Genomic DNA, 6,752 nt, shown 5'->3' with positions numbered 1-6,752 from the left:
TCCCATGGTGTCTTGTTCCCCCTGCTGGGCAGGGAAGGGGGGACAGGTGGTCCTCATGGATGGGACAGAGCAGGGGGGAAAGGGCACCCTCCATGGAGGCAGCAGGGCAGGGAAGACAAGGGAACGTATATGGTGGGGGCAGGGCAGGGGAGATAGGGGACCCTCCATGGAGGGGACAGGGGAGGAGGGGCAGGGGAGGAGGGACAGGGTACAAGGGACACGGCCCACTCCATGGAGGGTCCCCTCTCCCCCCATGGAGTGTGCTCTGTTCCCCCAGCCCTGCCCCTTCCCAGGGTCTCCTGTCCCTCTTGCCCTGCCCCCCCACGGTCTCTTGTCCCCCCTGCCTTCCTACGGAGGGCCCCCTGTCTCCCCTGCTCTGACCATTCTTGGTTCCCTTCTCCCTCTGCCCTGTCCCCTCCATGGAGGGTCTCCTGTTGCCCTGCCCTGTCCTCTCACTCATAGGGACCTGAGAGGCGTGTGCTCCGGTCTCTCCAGTCTTCATCTCTCCCGCCTCCAGGCCATGTGCCCACTCTCTGTACCTGAAGCACATTTCTCACCCTCTTCATCTGTCTAAATCCTGTGCTCTCAAGACACATCTCAAATGTCATTTCAAATGTCTAATCACAGGTTGCCTCCAGTGGGAAGGGGGTGGGGGGAGAGAAGAGGGTATGGGGGGGATAAGTGGTGATGGAAGGAGACTTGACTTGGGGTGGTGAACACAGTACCATATACAGATGGTGCGTTATAGAACCGTGCACCTGAAACCTATACAATTTTATTAACCAGTGCCTCTCCATTAAATTCTATAAAAAATAAATGAAAGGTGGGGGCCCCTTTGAGAGTGATGAGATCATGAGGGTGGAGAGAGCCCTCAGGAATACGATTAATACCAGTTAAAAAGAGACCCCATTCCAGACTTAGTGGGGGATCACTTTGTAAGTTACATAGATGTCTAAACACTGTGCTGTGCACCTGAAACTAATATATTGAGTGTCCACTCTAATTGAAAAAAATTTTTAATTATTAAAAATTTAAATAAAATAAAAAATCAGAGTGATCTCTAAAAAATATAAATCAGATCATGTCACTGTAGTGCCTAAAAGCCCTAATGGCTCCAGCAGTGGTCAGCTGTCCAGACAGAATCGCCTGTGATGGTGGGGCACTGCTGAGATAGGAATGTCCTATCGTCTTCCTCCAGTTGCCTACGTCACTGTTTTGGTGGCATCGGGCACTGGTGCAAGGCAGAACTGTGCTTCCTTGAGGGCGAGCTAAGCATCACTTTGGTTGCTTAGCTCTAGTGTGGGAGCAGGCACACAAAAAAATAGTTTTTAAAGCCTTAATGATTCTAATAGCATTTTCAAACCACCCAAGGGGGCCCAGACTCCTTAAGTCCTATTTGACTTTTTAATTCTACTCTTACAAAGAAAGCCAGGTCTTGGTCTTTTGTGCACTGCCCAAACATGTGTAAGAGGAACCCAGCAGGTAGTAGCTAGACCTGGTATACCTTGGGACATTTACTGAGTGGCTTTGGACCCAGCCACTGACACTGAATTTGAACCTGTATCAAGCTGGTGTAGACCACTTGCCCCTGGGGACTCACTGAGAACCCACCTCATGCAACTTGAGTACCTCCAGAGGCTCTTTCAGTGACTGAGCCTAACAGGCAGCCAGCAGGTGAAGGCAGGCCGAGACAGATTTAGGGGTGCCTTGATCTTTCCTCAGGCCTGGTGCTGGTAAAAGCCAGACTTGATGTGCTGTTTAAACCTTCTTGCGCTCATGCAGGCCCACCAGAGGCAGCACAAACTATGAATTGTTTTGTAGCTTCAAACAGATTGCCCTGGGCCAGTCACAGGAAGCATCTGACACTGGCTGGCACCAGAGTCCCTCCTAGGAGGCCTCAAGACTAACTCACCAAGTGGCTAGCTTCAGATGACATCAGAGCAGGACCCAATTAGCTTCACAAGAGGCATATCCAAAGGGAGATCTCGGCAGGCACCAGATCCTGCTGAGGTGGATTCCGCTCCATGTGGTCACACCTGCATAGCAAATTGAACACTGTGGTCAAGGTTGATCCTCACAGTCAGCCAGCCTGAGTGTTGACTCCATACACAAATGGGCCAATAGCAATCAAGATTCAACTACAACAGGAGGGCTCACCTAACGGAGGGTCATCCCGGGAGCACTCAGCTCAGGTGAAAAAGAAGACTTAGCCACTGGATCCCATAAGGCCACACTACTAAGAATGAGAGTCTAATACATAGAAACAAACACACAGAAGCAGCCAAAATGGGGAGACAAAGAAACATGCCCCAAATTAAAGAATAGGAGATACCTCCAGAAAATAAAAGCTAAATGAAGTGGAGGCAAGCAATCTACCAGATATAGTGTTTAAAAAAATGGTTTTAAGGATGTTAGAGCAACTAGGGGAAGAATGGATGAAATCAGTGAGAACTTAAAGAAACAGATAGTGAGCATGAAAAAGAACATGTAAGCTTTAAAAGAGAACCAGTCCGAAATTAAGAACAGAGTATCTGAAATAGAAGAAATAGCTGGATGAAGAAATAGTAGGATGAAGCACAGGATCGAATCAGTGATTTGAAAGACAAGGTTGCAGAGGGCAATCAGAGCAGCAAAAAGAAAAAAGAACTTTTAAAAATGAGGACAGTTTAAGGAACCTATGTGACAACATGAAGCACAGCATCATCCTCATCGTAGGAGCAGAAGGAGGAGGAAAGAAAGGGCAGGGGATCAAGAACCTATTAAAAGAAACAAGGACTGAAAACTTCCCTTACCTGGTGAAGGAAAAAGACACACAAGTCCAGGAGAATCCCAAATAAGAACAACCCAAAAAGGCCCCCACCAAGACACATCCTAATTAAAATGGCAAAGTTTAAAGACAGAGAATATCAAAAGCAACAAAAGAAAGGCAGTCTGTTACTGACAAGGGAGCTCCCATAAAACTGTCATCTGATTTCTCAACAGAAACATTTTAGGCCAGAAGAGATTAGTATGAAATATTCAAAGTGATGGAAAGAAAGGACGTACAACCACAACCACACTCTCTACTCAGCAAGGATATCATTTAAATTTGACAGAGAAATAAAGAGCTTCCCAGAGAAGAAAAAGCTAAAGGAGTTTGCTATCACCAAACCAGTATTATAAGAACTGTTAAAGGTCAAGAAGAAGAAGAAAAAAAGAGGAACATAGGGAAAGGAATAGAATGGCAATATGTACGTACCTATCAATAATCACTTTAAATATAAATGGCTTAAATGCTCCAATCAAAAACTTGGTAGCTGAACAGATAAGAAAACAAGACCCATATATAAGCTGTCAATAAAAGACCTACCTCAGAATGAAAGACATACAGACTAAAAGTAAAGGGATGGAAAAAGATATTTCATGCAAATGAGAATGAAACAAAACAAAAAAAGCTGGGGTAGCACTACCTATATCTGACAAAATAAACTTTAAAACAAAGGCTATCTTAAAAGACAAAAAAGGACACTACATAATGAAAAGGGAGCAATCCAACAAGAGGATATAACCCTTGTAGACATTTCTTTACCCAACACAGGATCACCTAAATGTATAAGACAAATCTTGATGTTCATAAATGGAGAGATCAACAATAATACAGGCATAGTAGGGGATTTTTAACACCCCATTTACGTCAATGAATAGAACTTCAAGACAGAAAATCAAAAACGAAACAGTGGCCTTAAATGACACACTAGATCAGATTGATTTAATTGGTATCTTCAGAGTATTTCACCCTGAAGCAGCAGAATATACATTCTTTTCAAGTGCATATGGAACATTTTCTAGGATAGACTACTACATGTTCAGATACAAAACAAGTCTCAATAAATTTAAGAAGATTGAAATCATATCAAGAATGTTCTCTGACCAAAATGGTATAAAAATCAATCACAAGAAAAAAATGATATACAGTTGATAAAGTATAGAATTCTACACACCTGAAACCTATATAATTTTATTAACCAATGTCACCTCAATACGTTCAATAAAAAAGAAAAACTGAGAAGCAAAAAAATAGTTCTGATATGGATGGTGAATATAGCTGCACAATGTCAATGTATTTACTGCTACTGAATTGTTACTTAAATGTAGGTGAAATGGTAAATCTTATATACATTTTGCCACAATAAAAATTATTAATTATAGGATTAAAAAAAAAAAAAAACAGAAGAAAAAAAAAAGTAATACACAGAAAGACATAGAGACTAAATAGCATGTTACTAAACAATGAATGGATTAACAATGAGATTAAGAGAGGGGAATCAAAGGATATCTTAAAACAAATGAACAAGACAACACAACTCAAAATCTATTGGGACACAGCAAAAGCAGTCCTAAGAGGGAAATTCCTAACACTACAGCCTACCTCAAAAAACAAGAAAAATCTCAAATAAATAATCTAACTTTATATTTAGAAGAACTAGAAAAATAAAAAGCTCAAAGGGAGTAGAAGAAAGGAAATAATGAAGATCAGGGCAGAAATAAATGAAATAGAATCTAAAAAAAAGAAAATACTAGAGATCAATGAAGCTCTGGTTGGTGTGGGTCAGTGGTTAGACCACTGGCCCACAGAGGGAATCTCACATCGATGTTTCTCTCTCCCCCCTCCCCTCTCTCCTTCTCTTCTCCTTCCTCCCGACCTTCCATTCTCTCTAAAAAATCAACAGAAAAAACAGCTCTAGTTTCAAGACAAGGGAAGACTCCCATGCGCATTTTATGAGGCCGGCATTATCCTAATTCAAAAACTAGATGAAGATACTACAAGAAAAAAAATTACAGGCCAAGATCCCTGATGAATATAGATGCTAAAATCCTCAACAAAATATTAGCAAACTGGATCCAGCAATACATTTAAAAGATCATACACCACGATCAAGTGGGATTTATTTGGGGGACGTGAGGTTGGTACAATATCTGCAAATCAATAAATGTAATAAAGCATATGAACAAAAGAAAGAATAAAAATTACAAGATCAAATCAATAGATGCAGAAAAAGCATTTGACAAAATCCAGCACCCATTTATGATAAAAACTCTCAGCAAAGTGGGAAACGGAAGGAACATACTTCAACCTAATAAAGGTCATATAAGACAAACCTACAGCCCATATCATACTCAAAGGACAAAAAGTAAAGTCATTTCCCTTAAGATCAGGAACAAACAAGGATGTCTGCTTTCACCACTCTTAATTCAACATAGTACTGGAAGGAACCACAAAAATTAGAAAGAAAGAAGAAATAAAAAACACTCTAATTGGAAAGGAAGAAATAAAACTGTCGTCATGTGCAGATGACATGATTCTGTACATAGAGAACCTCAAAGATTCCACCAAAAAGCTACTAGAACTGATAAATGAATTCATTATAGTAGCTGATAGAAAATAAGTATCCAGCAATCCATTGCATTTTTATACACTGATAATGAACTATCAAAAGGGAAACTAAGAAAACAATTTCATTTACAACTGCATCAAGAAAAAAAACAACAACCTAAAAATAAATTTAACCAAGGGTTTAAAAGACCTGTACTTGGAAAATTATAAGGCATTGAAGAAAAAAATTGAAGCTCTGACTGGTGTGGCTCAGTGGTTAGAGTATCAGCCCACACACGGAAGGGTCACAGGTTCCATTCCTGGTCAAGGGCAGGTACCTGAGTTGCAGCTTCTGTCCCTGGCTCTGGTCCAGGTATATGTGGGAGACAACCAATGGATATGTCTCTCTTACACTGGTGTTTCTCTCTCCTCCTCCTCCTCTTCCCTCCCTCCCTTCCACTCTGTCTAAAAAAGAAATGGAAAAAATATCCTTGGATGAAGATTAACAAAAAAAGAGGAAGGGAGGGAGGGAGGGAGGAAGGGAGGGAGGGAGGGAGGGAGGGAGGAAGGAAAATTAATTGAAGATACGAATAAGTGGAAGCACATACCATGTTCATGGACAGGAGGAATTAACATCATTAAAATGTCCATATTACCCAAAACAATCTATAGATTCAATGAAATTGCTATCAAGATATCAATGGCTTATTTCACAGAACTACAAATATTCCAAAAATTTATATGGAACCACAAAAAAAACCCAAATAGCCACAGCAATCTTGAGAAAGAAGAATAAAGTTGGAGGAATCATGCTACCTGATATCAAGCTACACTACAAGGCCATAGTAATAAAAATAGCATGGTACTGGCATAAAAAAAGACATACAGATCATTGGAACAGAGTAAAAAGTCCAGAAATAAACCCACACATTTATGGTCAATATTTGACAAAGGACACAAGAACATACAACAGGTTAAAGATAGTCTATTCAACAAACGGTGTTGGGAAAATTGGACAGATACTGGCAAAAAAATGAAAGTAGACCATCTTCTTACACCATACACAAGAATAAACTCAAAATGGATTAAAGACTTAAATGTCAGATTCAAAACCATAAAAAATCCTTGAAGAAAACATAAGCAGTAGAATCTTGGACATTTCTTGTAGCAATATTTTTTTTCTGATATATTTCCCAGGGCAAGGGAAACAACAACAACAAATAAACAAATGGGACTACATCAAACTAAAACTTTTTGCACAGCAAAGGAAACCATCAACAAAATGAAAAGACACCCCACTGAAAGAGAGGACATGTTCACCAATGACACATCTGATAAGGGCTTAATATCCAAAATTTATAAAGAACTTATAAAACTCAACACAAAACAAATGAACAAT

General features: G+C 40.3%; 1 non-coding gene across 1 annotated transcript; it reads left to right on the top strand.

The window, feature by feature from the left end:
* The first annotated feature begins 1,113 nt into the window (after nucleotides 1-1,113).
* LOC148091698 (small nucleolar RNA SNORA74) lies at nucleotides 1,114-1,314 on the top strand. Its single transcript, XR_015715606.1, has one exon. It is a non-coding gene; the product is annotated as a small nucleolar RNA SNORA74 (small nucleolar RNA).
* The last annotated feature ends 5,438 nt before the right edge of the window (nucleotides 1,315-6,752 follow it).

The sequence above is a fragment of the Miniopterus natalensis genome, chromosome 13 (assembly GCF_054644295.1).
Source record: "Miniopterus natalensis isolate mMinNat1 chromosome 13, mMinNat1.hap1, whole genome shotgun sequence".
Lineage (NCBI taxonomy): Eukaryota > Metazoa > Chordata > Mammalia > Chiroptera > Miniopteridae > Miniopterus > Miniopterus natalensis.
The sequence above is the reverse complement of the archived record's forward strand: the minus strand, read 5'-3'. Positions and strand labels throughout refer to the sequence as shown.